Below are 18,579 nucleotides of genomic sequence, written 5' to 3' on the forward strand. Positions count from 1 at the left end.
ACTGTGATTGCTTCATATTGGGGGCACTGTATTCCCACCTGGCCTCTGAGGCTTCATTGTAGTGTGGCCCTTTGGAAAGTGATGGCAGGTCTCAGGGCCATGCATACCAGTTTCTTACTGGAGGAGAATTCAGAGATATCGACTTTGTATGGAGCCTTAGTGCAGCTTGTTTAGTTATGCACCAGCCCTGGAACAGAGATGGCCATAAATGGCACACAGACAAACCCTTCTTTCAGGGATCTCAGTTCAACACCAGTGCCTGGTTTCCAGGGACCAGCTCCGCTCCAAGAATCAAATATGTAGAAAGAAAAAGGCAAAGGGCAAACTCTCCTGCCACTTGCCACAGCTCACCCCAAAGTAATGTGCATCATAAAGCTGACAACAATATAGCACGTCCTCAATGACTGCGGACAGCTTGCATGCAAAAGAACTTGTCAGACTATGTAGTGTCACTACCTGGTGACTGCTGCCAAAACAGCATCATGAAAATAACTCTGGTTTTAGATTCCATATTTTGATCCTACAGTAAAAATTTCTCAGCATCTCCCCTGTTAACACCCAGCCCCAAATTTCTATTTATTTACAAAACATGAGCCCCCACTCCCCCAATCCAAGCAAAGAACCCACCTTCCAGCTAAAGCAGGTGCCATAACTCTGAGAGTCCCTGTCTTTGATACAATGCCAGCTCAGTCGCACCCCTCTGCCGTCACATGGCAGTAGGTTAGATGCATTTGTAAGGGGTAGCATCTGCTGCATGTGTATGTTCTATTAAAGGCATCAAAATGTCCTGCTCTCTCTCCACTCTCCCCCCTCACTCTCCCCATAGACATCCATCTGGGTCAGGTTCTGCCTCTCCAGAGATGAATCCCCATTAGACTTGCTTTGCTGCAATCTAGGGGCATATCTGCTACAGCCCTGACAGTGTATTATAACCCCAGCTGCCCTGGTTACGGACGAGGTGGCAGTGACTTTCCCACACTGCACAATCAGGTGCGATGCGGTGCAGTCAGAACTCGCGTCAGGAGTAGCTTCCTACACAGCTTTGTTGTAAATCTTGTTTTCAGGGGGTTGTAGCTTCACTCAGAATTCAGCGGTGTGGGTGAAAATTACCAGGCTTGGTCGCTGCCCAGAGATAAAAGTTTGAGCAAAAACAGCTGATCTGCTTTGGAGTGGGAGGAAAATGGAAAAATGCTCATTCCCCAATGATCAAACCATTCTCGCTGCCATTATTCGAGCTGACCCATAGACACAGGGCCAGGGTTTCCACAGTGCTCTGCTCCCAGGGAGGCACCTGAGTGGGGTTCATTGCAGGGACTGGCCCCAAACGGCTGGCCCCTGAGATGCAGTTTGGTCTGGAAACAGTCACCTCTCCAGTTTCAAATTCCACAGCCCAAGAGCTCAGCCCAGAGGAGCTAACGTGATCCAATATCACAGCCTATGGCCTGGGCGTTGGGCTCCAGCAAAGGGGCCCAAAGGGCTCAAGGAGTTGACATGGCTCGGTCACGCTCCAATATTAAACAGTGACCGAGTCACATCAGCATGTTAACGCTTTAGGCCCATATAGTCCCCGAAAGTAACACGCCACTTCGGGCACCCTGTGTAAGCGGCTGTAGCAGTGAAGCTTGCTTCTTCCAGTTCTTCCGTCAGACAGCGTTGTGGCCTACAGACAGCTTGATTCTCCCCTGCCACCCCTGTCTTCAAAAGATCACAAAAGTGTGTGGTGGGCAGCATAGCCCACCCCCTCGCTATTTTGTTCACCAATTAGGCCTTGTTCTCCCCCCCTTCACAGCTGCTGCTTCTCCTTCCCCGCTGCTGGAGTCCCAGCGATGCTGCCTGCTTTGCAGACCATGCGCTGAGCCAGGGGGCAGAGGCCGAGGCAAGGTGTGGGACTCCAGCAGCAGGGAAGATGAAGCAGCCCCATGTGGAGGGGAGGGGCTCAGTCAGCAGCCAGCCACCTTGCTGCTTCCTCCCTTCCCCGCTCTGCATGGACACAGGGAGAGTGCCACTGCCAGGGGGAGTGCGGCCTCCTCCTTGCTAGGCATCCCCACCAGCGGTGTGCTGAGAAATGCGGGGGGGGGGGGCACATGACTCCCCCAGAACATTTCATTTGTGCTCCCCCATGAGCCACAGTTGTTGGATGTCGCCTCTGTAAGTAATGCACATTGGAAAACACAATCACAATTCTACATGCAAAATGATGGGGTCTATATTAGCTGTGACCACTCAAGAAAGAGGTCTTGGAGTCATTGTGGGTAGTTCTCTAAAACAGCTGCTCAATGTGCAGCAGCAGTCAAAAAAGCTAAGGGAATGTTAGGAGCCATTAGGAAAGGGATAGAAAATATCACAATGCCACTATATAAATCCATGATACGACCACATCTTGAACACTGCATGCAGTTCCGGTTGCCCCACCTCGAAAAAGATATATTAGAATTGGAAAAGGTGCAGAGAAGGGCAACAAAATTGAATAAGGGTATGGAACAGCTTCCATATGCAGGGAGATTAAAAAGAGTGGGACTTTTCATCTCGGAAAAGAGAAGAGTAAGATGGGACGTGATAGAGGTCTATAAAATTATGAATGATGTGGAGAATGTGAATAAGGAAGTGTTCTTTATTCCTTTACATAACACAAGAAACAAGAATCACCCAATGAAATTAATAGGCAGCAAGTTTAAAACAAACAAAAGGAAGTATTTCTTCATTAAGCGCACAGTCAATCTTTGGAACTTGTTGCCAGGGGATGCTGTAAAGGCCAAAACTATAACAGGGTTAAAAAAAAAAAACCAAAAACACAGATACATTCCTGGAGGATAGGTCTATCAATGGCTATTGGCCAAGATAGTTTGGAATACAATCCCATGCACTGGGGGTCCCTAGCCGCTTCTTGCCAGAAGCTGGGAGTGGATGACAAGGGATGGATCGATCGTTGATTGCCTCTTCTGTTCATTCCCTTTGAAGGACCTGGCATTGGCCACTGTCAGAAGACACGATACTGGGCTAGATGGACCATTGGCCTCACCCAGTATGACCGTTCTCATATTCTTATCCAACAGGCCTGATTTCTGACACACCAATTTTGATTAATTAATTTCCCATCCCACACATCTCCTGTTTATCAAGCATGCTCTTAATACAGTCCTTGAATTATATCACTAGGCCTTTTTATTTGGCTTAATTCAATCTTCCTGTGTCCCCTTTTCAGCTTTTCCCATCAACCTGTCTTGTGGCACTACATAAACGTTTATCCTCTTTCCCAAAGTTGGGCCCATAGTAGGATAAATTGATAGGCCCAGTGATTACTGAAGGGATCTGATCCTGAATCAAACCAGCCCTTCTGAATGCAGCTCCCAGTCTTTGGGGTTCTCTGAGGCTGTGGGGTCTGATACAGAAGAAATCCAGTCTGTATGAAAATTGAAATGCTGGGAGTTCAGCTCAGAGGGGCTGATCTGATCCAGCATCAGACCCCAAAGGCTGGGAGCTGGGCTCAGAAGGGCTGGTCTGACCCAGTCCCCAAATCCCCAACACTCAGAGCTTGGGGACAGCAGAGAGCCTGCCCAGCACCTGTGAGAGAAGAGCTGGGAGAGCAGCTTCCACCCGCACAAGGGAGCAAGTGTCCCCCTGGCCGCAGCCAGGCGCATAGCAGACACAGCCCCACCTTAGCAGAGAGTCTGTGGCTTTTCATACGTTAATCTTAGGGCCAAGATCCAGACTAGAGAGCGCCTGCCGCTTCTCTGCTCTCTGCTTCTTGGAGATCAGAAGGGGAGAGGTCAGATGAGAGAGACACGGCTCACTGAGACTCTGAGGAGCAGAGAGACAGGCCTTCCCTGCTGCATCGCCAGACCATGCTGTTATCACCTTGTCCCCTGAGCATCCCGACGCTGGGTCTCTGGCTTCTCTGTGAGTATGGCCAGCACTGGCCGGGTTTAGCTGGAAGGGTGAGATCACGGGGCAGAGGATCGTTTGCTTAATTAGGCTCCAATCCTGTGAGGTTCTGAGCCCTCTGGTAACGTGCTGTGTGGATCTGAAAGTGCCAACACTGCCCGGGATGGGATCAGAGCTTGCCACCTCGCACCGAAGCTTCCAAGAGATTTAATAATAGCAACTGCATGTTTAATTACCACCACCTGACTCAGGGTTAAGGACGATGGAAATCGCTGGTTAGATTCCAGCTCTGAACCTCAGCAACGAGGTCGTTGCGTCACCCCGAAATGCTCTGTCGTTTTCCAAGGGCTGCACCCTAGCCCTGAGCCCACATACACCACCCTGCACTCACACCCCAAGGTTGCCAGCGTGTGGGTGTGTTTGCCACCTTCACACCCACAGCATGTCACATGGGGGTGCAGATGTCTGTGGCACAACGGATTTGCACCATCCCACTCGCTGCACACACAAAAGGTACTAGCTCGTGCGAGCTGGCTGGGCTGGACACCAAAGGGGATGCCCATTTTCACACTGGGATGCTGTTTTGCACACTCGGATTCAGGTGAAAATCTTGGCATGCATGAAATCACTGGCTCAAGATGACAGACATTTCGTTTGATGAAACCTAAACTGGAGATGACGTCCAGGAAGGGAAAATGCTACATGTTCACCTCGCACATGGGCGCAAACAGCAGAAATGCCGCATACGCGGCGAAATGTGATTAGATTTTAGGGGGTAACGATGGGATTTCCCTGGGATCTGAAAAGCCCAGCTGAAATTAATTAAAATATTCTCTGATTCTACTATTCTATGAAAATAGCAGTTAATCATTAATCACTGTGATCATTACCAGTACCAGAAGGCTGGTCCATGGTTGGGACTTTAGAGGCGAGGGATGAATTCCCTGCTCTGCCACAAACTTCCTGGGTGACCCTGGGCCAGTCACTTAGCCGTTTGGTACAAAGGGGATACCAGCTCTGCCTGCTGCACGGGGGGGGTTCTGTGAATTGCTCATGGCTCTTTGCTGATATTTATAGTGAATGCAAAATATGCTGAGCTAAAGATCTGATGATCAGGAGACAAACCTGTGTTCAGCCTCCCACTGACTCGCCTAGCTGTGTTTCCCCAGCGTGTATGTGCTCATGGGCCTGATCCTGCACATTGCTTTGCTGGTATAGGCCCTGATGCCTGCCCAGAGTCTATTCAAGTCAAGGGATGCCCATACGAGTGGAAGGGATGGATCATCCGCCTGCAGGATCAGGGCCATGGACATGTCAGCCCTGACCCTGCTCCCACTGCAATGAACGAGAGAGCTCTCAGTGACCCTAATCGTGCAGGATCTGGCCCATAACACGGCACGGGGTCAGGGTCAGCTGTTGGCCTAACCCATCTCCAGCGAGTCTCTGGCATGCTCACACCAGCCTTCAGCCATGGGTCTGGGGTCCAGCGAGCTCTACATTCTGGTACAGGAAGCCATTCCTTATCCTCACTGAGACTGAAACGCACCAGCTAATCCCGGACTTCTCCCTGGGCAAATAACAAGTTATAGACTGTGGATCAGATCCCCGGCTGGTGTAAATTCCTCTGGCTCCATTGCTCCAAGAGGGGCAGATCGCTAGCTGGGATCCTCAGGCCGATTCACACTGGGAGCTGGACACCAAGCTGCACTTTGTGCTTGTGAAAATCCCCCACTGTGCTGAGAGGAAATTGGCTCCAGGGAGTTTTACAGCAAATTCATTCTGTCTCTGGCTAGGGGATAAACACAGGGGCAGAACGTGGCCCATTGTTAGTCTGGGACTGAATTTCTCTCTACTAGCTGGAGCTAGATTTGCCTGGAGACGCTCACTTTCCTTTAAGGAGTACTTGTGGCACCTTAGAGACTAACCAATTTATTTGAGCATAAGCTTTCGTGAGCTACAGCTCACTTCATCGGATGCATACTGTGAAAAATACAGAAGATGTTTTTATACACACAGACCATGAAAAAGTGGGTGTCTTTTTCATGGTCTGTGTGTATAAAAACATTTTCTGTATTTTCCACAGTATGCATCTGATGAAGTGAACTGTAGCTCACAAAAGCTTGTGCTCAAATAAATTGGTTAGTCTCTAAGGTGCCACAAGTACTCCTTTTCTTTTTGCGAATACAGACTAACACGGCTGTTACTCTGAAACCTGCCACTTTCCTTTAGATGATGTGACTGTATTTCCAGCTCCAGTCACTATAATTCCCTGTTCCACCTCCCCTCCTGCACTGAGACCCTTTGTGTTTATTTCACAGGCTCCCTTGTCACAAGCCAGGAAATCTGCAGCTCTCCCGGTGAGTGACTGGTCCTGGGAGCACAGCAGGGATTGGAGGGTTCGGGTTCAGACACGTTCCACTGGAGTGAGTGAGTCAGGTCCCCAGCAGGTGTAAATTGGCCCCGCTCCAATGGAGTGAATGGACCTTTGCTGATTGACACCAGCGGGGGATCTGGCCCCAGGTGTTTAACACTGATGTGTTTGCTCCCCAGGCACTCTCCCCGCCCCGCGGCTGTTCCTCGACAGGCTGTCTGCTCGCCAAGGGGACACAGCCATGCTGTCATGTTTAGTCCCTTTGGACGCCCCCATGACCCGCATTGTCTTCTGCAAAGACGGGAAGGAGATTTCTGTCCAGCCCAAGGGAGGAAACACAGTAGTCTACGACTCACCCTACACAGTGTCCAAGGAGAGTGCAGGGGCCTTTTCCTGCCTCTACCAGCTCAAGGATGACAACAACCAGGAGAACAATTCTCTCCCCAGTGACCCCTGGGACCTGCATGTGGATGGTAATGCAAAGCACTAATGGTGGGCTTGGTGTGGAGGGTCAGGGAGCCGGGACGGGCTGGGGACACACTGTGATATCTAGAGTTAAGATGTAAAACTTCCCTCTCCTTCCCCAACATTTCCCAGGTGAGAACTCTGTCCCTGGGGCAATGGTTACATGTTTTTAGTGAAGAAGGACCATCCTCTCATCATGGTGAGGAAGAGCAGGTTTTTCCCACTAATTAAAAGACAAAAGATCGTGATCTTCTCTGAAGGGCAGCATGTGAAAATGGACAAACTGTTACAGATATTCAGCAGTTTTATTGTCATCATGGTCTACTTTACTAAAACCTTCATAAATTAAAGTACGGAACAGAGCAGCATGACTAATTTTTGGCTCACTGGCTATTTCAAAAAATTGGGTGGGGGGGAATTGTTTCGGACTCACTTGAAAACAATTTTTTTCAAAATTTTCAGTGAATCAAAAAGTTGGAAAAAAAACCTTCTTGAGGCTGCTGTTCTACTCCTCATTGGTATGAGGCTTTTGGCATTTGAAGTGATGTGTAATCGCTGTGTATCTGCCCCACAGATGGTGAGGGCTCTGGAGAGGGGACATTGCTCCAAGGTAAATGGTTTTGCTCCCTGCTGTGGGATTTCCCTGTAGGAAAGCGGGAGGGCTGGGCTGGGACGAGGGGGGAGCACATGCCAATCTCAGAGGGGAGACTTTACCGCACCGCATGTGCCTGGTGGGGGGGGGGGCAGGAGGCCTCAGGGGCTCACCTCTGTGTGGGGAATGTAAAATGTCCAGGCAGCCCCACATGCCACCGTCTGCTCCCCAGGAGGCTGGGGGCTGCCATGTCCCCATGCTGTGGCTGGCGGTGTGGAGGGAGCCGGACTCTTACCCCATGGCGATGGAGGCCACGGCTGTGCAGAGCCTGGCAGGGGCAGAGACAGGGGTTCGGATTCCGCGGGCAGCGGAGCCAGGAGATAAACGAACTAGTCAGTTCTCCTATCACAGAGCCCCTAGCGATGGCCTGGACGGACGTGTGTCCATGGGGCAGGGGTCTGGGGAGGAGGCAGGGTCCGTGTGGGCTCTGGCTTTGTGAGGCAGCATCAGGCACAAACATCTGGCCAGGGAGTCAGTGGCTGCCGGGCTGCGATCCTGCCCCGCACCGGTCAGCAGCAGATCCTGGTAGGGTTCCCATACGTCCGGGTTTCCCTGGACATGACCTCTTTTTTGGTCCTCCCTTGTTTTTGCGCTGCTCTGAAGGCAATGCCTGGCTGTTTAAAAATAGCCAGAGCTTCGCGAACCAGCTGAGGGGCGGAGAACCAGCTGAGCAGCGGAGGACAGCAGAGCAGCTCACAGCAGGAGTTTGCCTGGGACTGGTAAGTATCCGAGTGTGTGTGTGTTTGCTTGCTGAGGAAGTATCCGAGCGTGTGTTTGCTGGGAGGGCAGTGTGAGAGCCTGAGTGAGTGTCTGATTGGCTGCTAGCCTGCAGGGGACGGGCATTAGGGTGTCCGTTTGTTTGTGTCAGGGAAGCCTGGCTGTTTAAAAATAGCCAGAGCTTCGCGAACCAGCTGAGCAGCGGGGACAGCAGAGCAGCTCACAGCAGGAGTTTGCCTGGGAGTTCGCCTGGAGTGAGCCCAGTGAGGCTTACGTCTTGCAAACTGCTCTGAGGAAGCTCATAGTAGGAAGGTGATATGGAAGGGGGGGGGTTCAGCTGTTGTGACCTGCACTGGATGTGCCATGTTTGTCTTTCTTCCACAGGAGAGAAGCGACTTTGTCTGTACAAAGTGCAAGCTGGTCTCCATATTGGAAGAGAAGATTGAAGGTCTGGAGCAACAGATAACTACCCTGCGTTGCATACGGGAAACTGAGGATTTTCTGGACAAAACTCAGGATAGGCTTCTAGGGGCACAAAGCTCTACAGATATAGAGCAGGTTGCACAGAGGAGCCAAGAGGCCAATGAAGAAGCTCGGCAACATGTGACCTCCAGAAGAGGTAAGCGGAATGTCCGGGTTCCAGTAACACAGACACAGGTAACTAACCGCTTTCATGTTCTCTCCACAGGTACCGTTGCGGAGAGTGGACCAGATGATATGTCTGGGGCGAGAAAGCAGAAGGAGACTCCGCTGGTTGGAAGGCATGAGATGCGCTGTCCTGAGGTTGGGAGTTCCACGACCACCACTCCCAAGAGGAGAAGGCGGGTGGTGGTGGTTGGGGACTCTCTCCTCCGGGGGACTGAGTCATCTATCTGCCGCCCTGACCGGGAAAACCGAGAAGTCTGCTGCTTGCCGGGGGCTAAGATTTGCGATGTGACGGAGAGACTGCCGAGACTCATCAAGCCCTCGGATCGCTACCCCTTCCTGCTTCTCCACGTGGGCACCAATGATACTGCCAAGAATGACCTTGAGCGGATCACTGCGGACTACGTGGCTCTAGGAAGAAGGATAAAGGAGTTGGAGGCGCAAGTGGTGTTCTCGTCCATCCTCCCCATGGAAGGAAAAGGCCTAGGTAGGGAGCGTCGAATCGTGGAAGTCAACGAATGGCTACGCAGGTGGTGTCGGAGAGAAGGCTTTGGATTCTTCGACCATGGGATGGTGTTCCAAGAAGGAGGAGTGCTAGGCAGAGACGGGCTCCACTTAACGAAGAGAGGGAAGAGCATCTTCGCGAGCAGGCTGGCTAACCTAGTGAGGAGGGCTTTAAACTAGGTTCACCGGGGGAAGGAGACCAAAGTCCTGAGGTAAGTGGGAAAGCGGGATACCGGGAGGAAGCACAGGCAGGAATGTCTGTGAGGGGAGGGCTCCTGCCTCATACTGGGAATGAGGGGCGATCAACAGGTTATCTCAAGTGCTTATATACAAATGCACAAAGCCTTGGAAACAAGCAGGGAGAACTGGAGGTCCTGGTGATGTCAAAGAACTATGACGTGATCGGAATAACAGAGACTTGGTGGGATAACTCACATGACTGGAGTACTGTCATGGATGGATATAAACTGTTCAGGAAGGACAGGCAGGGCAGAAAAGGTGGGGGAGTAGCACTGTATGTAAGGGAGCAGTATGACTGCTCAGAGCTCCGGTACGAAACTGCAGAAAAACCTGAGTGTCTCTGGATTAAGTTTAGAAGTGTGTGCAACAAGAGTGATGTAGTGGTGGGAGTCTGCTATAGACCACCGGACCAGGGGGATGAGGTAGATGAGGCTTTCTTCCGGCAGCTCACGGAAGCTACTGGATCGCATGCCCTGATTCTCATGGGTGACTTTAATTTTCCTGATATCTGCTGGGAGAGCAATACAGCGGTGCATAGACAATCCAGGAAGTTTTTGGAAAGCGTAGGGGACAATTTCCTGGCGCAAGTGCTAGAGGAGCCAACTAGGGGGGGCGCTTTTCTTGACCTGCTGCTCACAAACCGGGTAGAATTAGTGGGGGAAGCAAAAGTGGATGGGAATCTGGGAGGCAGTGACCATGAGTTGGTTGAGTTCAGGATCCTGACACAGGGAAGAAAGGTAAGCAGCACGATACGGACCCTGGACTTCAGGAAAGCAGACTTCGACTCCCTCAGGGAACGGATGGCCAGGATCCCCTGGGGGACTAACTTGAAGGGGAAAGGAGTCCAGGAGAGCTGGCTGTATTTCAAGGAATCCCTGTTGAGGTTACAGGGACAAACCATCCCGATGAGTCGAAAGAATAGTAAATATGGCAGGCGACCAGCTTGGCTTAATGGTGAAATCTTAGCGGATCTTAAACATAAAAAAGAAGCTTACAAGAAGTGGAAGGTTGGACATATGACCAGGGAAGAGTATAAAAATATTGCTCAGGCATGTAGGAATGTTATCAGGAGGGCCAAATCGCACCTGGAGCTGCAGCTAGCCAGAGATGTCAAGAGTAACAAGAAGGGTTTCTTCAGGTATGTTGGCAACAAGAAGAAAGCCAAGGAATGTGTGGGCCCCTTACTGAATGAGGGAGGCAAACTAGTGACAGAGGATGTGGAAAAAGCTAATGTACTCAATGCTTTTTTTGCCTCTGTTTTCACTAACAAGGTTAGCTCCCAGACTGCTACGCTGGGCATCACAAAATGGGGAAGAGATGGACAGCCCTCTGTGGAGATAGAGGTGGTTAGGGACTATTTAGAAAAGCTGGACGTGCACAAGTCCATGGGGCCGGACGAGTTGCATCCGAGAGTGCTGAAGGAACTGGCGGCTGTGATTGCAGAGCCATTGGCCATTATCTTTGAAAACTCGTGGCGAACCGGGGAAGTCCCGGATGACTGGAAAAAGGCTAATGTAGTGCCAATCTTTAAAAAAGGGAAGAAGGAGGATCCTGGGAACTACAAGCCAGTCAGCCTCACTTCAGTCCCTGGAAAAATCATGGAGCAGGTCCTCAAAGAATCAATCCTGAAGCACTTGCATGAGAGGAAAGTGATCAGGAACAGCCAGCATGGATTCACCAAGGGAAGGTCATGCCTAACTAATCTAATCGCCTTCTATGATGAGATTACTGGTTCTGTGGATGAAGGGAAAGCAGTGGATGTATTGTTTCTTGACTTTAGCAAAGCTTTTGACACGGTCTCCCACAGTATTCTTGTCAGCAAGTTAAGGAAGTATGGGCTGGATGAATGCACTACAAGGTGGGTAGAAAGCTGGCTAGATTGTCGGGCTCAACAGGTAGTTATCAATGGCTCCATGTCTAGTTGGCAGCCGGTATCAAGTGGAGTGCCCCAAGGGTCGGTCCTGGGGCCGGTTTTGTTCAATATCTTCATAAATGATCTGGAGGATGGTGTGGATTGCACTCTCAGCAAATTTGCGGATGATACTAAACTGGGAGGAGTGGTAGATACGCTGGAGGGGAGGGATAGGATACAGAAGGACCTAGACAAATTGGAGGATTGGGCCAAAAGAAATCTGATGAGGTTCAATAAGGATAAGTGCAGGGTCTTGCACTTAGGACGGAAGAACCCAATGCACAGCTACAGACTAGGGACCGAATGGCTAGGCAGCAGTTCTGCGGAAAAGGACCTAGGGGTGAGAGTGGACGAGAAGCTGGATATGAGTCAGCAGTGTGCCCTTGTTGCCAAGAAGGCCAATGGCATTTTGGGATGTATAAGTAGGGGCATAGCGAGCAGATCGAGGGACGTGATCGTTCCCCTCTATTCGACATTGGTGAGGCCTCATCTGGAGTACTGTGTCCAGTTTTGGGCCCCACACTTCAAGAAGGATGTGGATAAATTGGAGAGAGTCCAGCGAAGGGCAACAAAAATGATTAGGGGTCTGGAACACATGAGTTATGAGGAGAGGCTGAGGGAGCTGGGATTGTTTAGCCTGCAGAAGAGAAGAATGAGGGGGGATTTGATAGCTGCTTTCAACTACCTGAAAGGGGGTTCCAAAGAGGATGGCTCTAGACTGTTCTCAATGGTATCAGATGACAGAACGAGGAGTAATGGTCTCAAGCTGCAGTGGGGGAGGTTTAGATTGGATATTAGGAAAAACTTTTTCACTAAGAGGGTGGTGAAACACTGGAATGCGTTACCTAGGGAGGTGGTAGAATCTCCTTCCTTAGAGGTTTTTAAGGTCAGGCTTGACAAAGCCCTGGCTGGGATGATTTAACTGGGAATTGGTCCTGCTTCGAGCAGGGGGTTGGACTAGATGACCTTCTGGGGTCCCTTCCAACCCTTATATTCTATGATTCTATGATTCTATGATTCAATGCCAAGCCCACTGCAGGGCTCTGCCCCCTCCCCATTCAAAGCAGAAGGAATCTTTGTACCTTCCCTCCCCCTTCAGCTCCCCCTTCCCCCAGTAGTGTCCTGTATTTGGGAACTTGAAACATGGTAACCCCAGACCATGGTGTCAGTGCTGCCCCTTGGAAAGGGCTCCATGGCACAGGTGAGGGGCCGACCCCAGCTGCCCCTGCCTTGGTGCTGGGTACAGGGCAGCAAAGAACCAGGGCAGAGCGAGATCCCTGCGGGGTTAGGAGCCAGGTGTGAGGTCTCTAAACAGCTGGGCTTGGGCATTCACAGGCTCCCCGAGGCTCGTTAGGGACGTATCATGGCCAGGTGCAATGTCCCCTGTGCAGAAGGGCCAGCACTTGGCAGAGGCCCCTCCAGACAGGCTGTGAGCAGGACTCATGTTGCAAGTTCACCTCCACCTTCAGACCGCTCACCCTGCTCCTTCCCCTGTCCCAGGGCCTGCTATCCCGCTCTGGGTCTGGATCCTCTGCTCTGCCCTGGTCCTGCTCCTGCTGACTTCTGCCCCGATCGTCACCTGCATCCAGAGGAAAAGAGCTATCATTCGGTACGATCCGGAGGGCTTTAGGTGGAATGGCATGGAGGAAGAGGTGACTGAGGGCTCTCGATGTCTCCCCTGTCCTGGGCAGGTTGGAGGGTCGTCTGGGATTTCAGAGAGGTCTGTGGTTTATGCCTTTCTGCAGAAACCTGTCCATGAGGCTCAGGGGGAGTAACTCATTGATCAGACTTGGGGGGGGGGGGGGGGAGGGGAGGTCCCTGATAAATGTGTGACACCAAGCAGCCCCCATAGGTTCCCCTTACATGGGATATGAAAGTTAGCTTAACTCCAGACCCACCCATTTCCCCCTCTTCCCTGGCCGGTGGCTAGGCCAGCTCCTGCTCTCTGTGCCTGTATCCTGGGGCAGCAGTGGTGAGCATGGCCCATCTCCTCACACTGCCCTGGCCTTCAGTCACACCAGTGTGTGTGTGTGTAAATCCAGAAAACCTCATGGCCAGCAGCAGCTTTACTCTGGGGTCACGTGCATGTCACCAGGCCAGGATCCAGCCCCTGTGTTTGAGCAGAGACATATTTGCTTAATAAGGGTTTAATTTTCACTCCTGCTGGGCCAGGCTTGGGGCCAGGGATGCTGTGGGCCCTGCTCCGGTATGGCACGCACAGACGGGAGGGCTGGGAGCTCCCAGTGATAGCTGGAATTTTCACAATGGCTGAACTCTTTGAACACCCCCGCCCCCGCACACACACACACACACACACACTGTTCCCCAGACACACACACACATTGTTCCCCCCCCCCCCCCCCCCCCCACACACACACTGTTCCCCAGAGGCTGTGATTTCTATCCTTGGTTGTTGTAGCATAGGGGCAGACACTGAAGTACAAGCCCTGTTCCATACAGCTCCAAGTCCCACTCTGCTCTGCATTACAGGCGTGCGCTACAAGTTTATGCTGTAAAGAGGCTGAAATATTTGTTGTCTAAATATGAAATCATTCCAAGTGGTTGCAGAAAATAAGCTGCGGTTTGGTGTTTTACTCTGTCAGGCCAGACCTTGAACAATACGCACTGTCACCTGCTCTACCAGGGGCTGGACTGGGGGTTATTCTTCCAGCCCCTCAGCCATGCTGCGAATGCAGCACTGCAATCATCCCTGAGATAGAAATGAGCATGGCAGACAAGTGATGGGGGATCATTGTGTCCTGAGAGCAGCATCGCTCTGAGACTGTGTCTATAAATACTACCGGGCTGTGGGGACAGGGTCGCAGGGGGCGGGGGAGAGACTCCTGCGCTGAGAACAGGACCACAGCCAGTAACCACAGGCCCGTCTCTCTGCTCACCTCACAGGCAGGGGGGCTCTGTTTAGAACTAGGATTGGACGGATTTGCTTCTTATTGGTAAATGTCAGCAAACATCAATTTCCCAGGACGCACACAAACCCACGAGAAAATATTTCCATCGATCATAATAGAAATATGCAATTAAGCGAAGTAAGAGAAAGGCTGTGTGAGACATTATTAGAGGCTGATTTAAGGATATATACTGTGTATATATGACAATTTATGTTTTAATGGTTATAAAGCTTTAACTTTTGAATCTCAACGTCTACTGTCATTAAATAATAATTGTCTGACCCCTCATTGTAATTTCCTCCACTGTGAAATATAAATCAATAAATATACAAACGTTGCCGAAACCCCATGATTTTAACCAATAGTGAACATTTAAATTGATAACAAATGTTAAAAACAAACCTTCAAAATCAATATCGACATTATGTTTCAAAATTATAATAAAAATTGAATTCTGAGAAGGCTATTTATAACCCTGGGCTGGGACCTGCGGGAGCCACCAGGGGACGTCATCCAGAAACAGACACAGCATATGTTATGGGGTCAGTCATGTGACTCAGTCACACCCCCAAGTGATGTCCCAGCACCCCCATTGTGATCTGCCCATGGGCAACTAAGCATACAGAGAGGGATGGGACATGGGGTGCTCTGGATTCAGCATCCTGGCAATTAGATGGCGGCACAACGCTCAACACGGTCCTCTCCCAGGGCACGGGGGCAGTGTGGGGAGAGGGCGCAGTGTCACCCCCACATGGCTAGAAAAGGGACAAGGGGATTGTCTGGTGGCGGGAGGGAAGGGGGGCGGTTGCTTCTTTATGAAGAGCCCTGGAGAGCCCTGCTGGGGAAATGGAACAAACTGGGGAATGGGATGAATTCTCGGGGGGGAGGGCAGGAGCAGATGGTACTCATGCAGGAGGGGAAATGGAGGCCATCATTATGAGGATGGCCACCGCTTCCATTGGAAACAATGGGAAGCAGCACTGCCATGTCAGTGATACCTTCGGGTATGACAGGGAGGGTGCCCCAAGTAAAGATGGCCACCATTTCCCATTGTTTCTAAGGGAAATGAAGCCACAGTCTTCAATGCTGCAGGCCACAAAAAGGGCAACCTCTCTGCCACATCAGGGACATGGGTGGCCATCTTCTCTGAGGGCAGCTTATGGCTTCACTTCCATTTGAAAACAAGGAGGAAATTGGTCATCAAGGCCATGGGCAGCCTCCCAAGGCTTTATGGAAATGATAACCATTACCCAGAGGGCAGCCTACATCTTCAATCCTAGCAGAAACAATGGAAAATGGCAGCCATCTTTACTAGGGGCAACCTCCCGTTCACATCCATGGTATTTAATGGCATAGTAGCCATTTTCCCTGAAGGCAGCCTGTAACTTCAGACTTATTGGGAACAATGGGAAATCAGAGCCATCTTTACTAGGGGCAACCTCCCTTTCACATTTCAAGCCTATAGTCTCATGGCAACCATCTTCCCCCAGGCAGCTTCAGGCTTTTTCTATAATGGCATTAAAGTCACAGGCTTCCCTCTAGACAGATAGCTGCCATGTTGCTACACCCTTGGGATGTGAAAGGGAAGCTGCCCTTAGTAAAGATGGCTGCCATTTGTGACAGCAGGATATGCAGGGAGGAATTTCCAAAGGGGCTTGAGTGTCTGAGGTGCTGACTGCCATGAAAGCCCATGAGTGAGGGGTGCCTGACTCCTTTGGGGCCTTTTCAACACCTAACCCTAAAATAATGTTGTTATTGTGGAAACAGCTCCATTTTTAGGGGCTTTATCTGGAGAACCTCTTTCTCAAAGGGCCTCAGATTTCCTTCACACACTCTGCCTCAGCCACTCACCCAGGCTTCCACTTTTCAGGTGGATTTGACTTGTCCTGTGGATTTTAGGCAAAGTTTAATATTCTGCTTTAAACAGAAACTTTGTTGCTGCATGTTGCATCATTTGTTGCAAGCCACCATTGCTCTGTAATTCTCTCTTGGCTCGCCTGGGAGTTGGGCTCAGAGGGGCTGGTCTAGTCCAGTATCAAACCCCAAAGCTGGAGAGTTGGGTTCAGATGGGCTGGTCTGATCCATTATCAAACCCCAAAGGTAGAGAGTTGGGCTCAGGGGGGCTGCTCTGATCGGGTATCAACCCCTCAATCTTCAGCATTTGGGAACAACAGAGAAACTGCCCAGCCCATGAGAGAGGAGCTGTGCAAACAACCTCCCCCTCTCACCAGGGAGTGAGGTCCCTGGCCATTGCGAAGCCGGTAGCAGACACGGCCCCGTCTCTCACAGGGGCTGTGGCTTTTCTCTCTGAACCTTGGGGAGCACGTGGCAGATCAGAGAGCACCTGCAGCTTCTCTGGTCCCTGCAGATCAGCAGCGGAGAGGCCAGATCAGAGAGCCACGGCATTTCTCTCACTGAGACACTATGAAGCAGAGCGTGAGAGATGGCGCCTGGATCCCCGAGAGGCAGATGCCGCTATGGCATTGCCAGCCTGTGGGGTTATCACGGCTTCTCCCCATGATCCTGCCGCTGGGCCTATGGCTTCTCTGTGAGTATGGACACAACGGGCCTGGTTGGGTTTTAGGAGAAGGCTGAGATGAGACAGGCAGAGAATTGTTTGCTTAATTAGTCCTGAGAGGCATGTTCCAGGTGGGCTGTTAGACTGCCATCGCTGCCCTAGACCCCAGAGAGGCCTATGCCAGCCCACCACCCTCATCACACACCCCTGGTCTCCAGTACATCCCTAGCACTGCCAAACACTGTTACTTTTCCCTGCTTACTGTTTTCTATATCAGGGGATTTAAAACACTTTCAACCCTTCAGGCAAAATCCACATATTTTAACAGCTGCAATGTCTGTGCGATCTCAGGCCCTGGCCTGAGCACGGACCCAGCACTGAATATTGCCAGGGCCGTTTTAAATCACTCAAAAAGAAAAGGAGTACTTGTGGCACCTTAGAGACTAACCAATTTATTTGAGCATGAGCTTTCGTGAGCTACAGCTCACTTCATCGGATGCATACCGTGGAAACTGCAGTAGACATTATATACACACAGAGATCATGAAACAATACCCCCTCCCACCCCACTGTCCTGCTGGTAATAGCTTATCTAAAGTGATCATCAAGTTGGGCCATTTCCAGCACAAATCCAGGTTTTCTCACCCTCCGCCCCCCACCCCCACACAAACTCACTCTCCTGCTGGTAATAGCCCATCCAAAGTGACCACTCTCTTCACAATGTGTATGATAATCAAGGTGGGCCATTTCCTGCACAAATCCAGGTTCTCTCACCCCCTCACCCCCCTCCAAAAACCACACACACAAACTCAATCTCCTGCTGGTAATAGCTTATCCAAAGTGACCACTCTCCCTACAATGTGCATGATAATCAAGGTGGGCATAATGCTGGAAATGGCCCTTTCTTAAAGGGACAGTGCACTGTTTCTGAGATTTCGCAAGCAGCCAGCTCACATTGTCTCTCTCTCTCTCTCACACACACACACACACTGTCTCTTTCACACTCACCTCCCAACACATACTCGTATTATTGTTGTTGTTACTTCTTCGTACTTCCTGTAATGCACATATATTCTCTGTAATTTTATTCTTTCAAAGTATGTGATTTTAGTGTTTTGACTGGTTTGTGCATTTCATATTTTTCATTTCTCTTCCCCTTAAATTTAATTCTTTGAGTAGTGAGTTCTAAAAGGCCTAACCTGTCCTGGCTGGAGTAATTATCCCTATGGTAACTTTTTAAAAATATATATTCTATCTAGTTTTTTTGTTTCTACTGATGGCACCCATAGGCACATACCTCGGTGCACATAACAAAATTTATTCTGCACATGGATGGAAAAAATGAGAGGGAACATTGCTATGGCAGCTCCCGCTCTCTGTGCCCATGTCCTGGAGAGACTGCGAGGCGACTATGTAAAATGACCCTCCCGCACACACCCCAGTCCATGCTCTTCAGTCACACAGCTCTCTGTGTGTGTGTAAATACAGAGGAACCCCACGGCTTGCAGCAGTGTCATTCTGGGATCATGCTCCTGTCCCCAGGACAGAGTCCGGCCCCGTGTGTGAGCAGTGACACATTCACTTCATAAGGGTTTAATTTTCATTCCTGTAGGGCCTGGCCTGGGGAGAGGGAGCCGGATCCAGCAGGAGAGAGCTGTGGGCCTGTCCCAAAGGGTGCTGTTTGCCTGCCATCCCTGGGGCTGTGTGTCTATAAATACTGCCAGGGCTGAGGGGATGGGGTTGGGGTTGGGGTTGGGGAAGGAG

The 18,579-nt window shown here is 50.7% G+C and overlaps 1 pseudogene; it reads left to right on the plus strand.

Annotated features, from left to right (window-relative positions):
• Window positions 1-6,527: 6,527 nt before the first annotated feature.
• The window catches only part of LOC125629923 (glutaminyl-peptide cyclotransferase-like protein), a 32,786-nt pseudogene continuing 20,734 nt past the window's right edge, over window positions 6,528-18,579 (plus strand).

The sequence above is a fragment of the Caretta caretta genome, chromosome 23 (assembly GCF_965140235.1).
Source record: "Caretta caretta isolate rCarCar2 chromosome 23, rCarCar1.hap1, whole genome shotgun sequence".
Taxonomy (NCBI): domain Eukaryota; kingdom Metazoa; phylum Chordata; order Testudines; family Cheloniidae; genus Caretta; species Caretta caretta.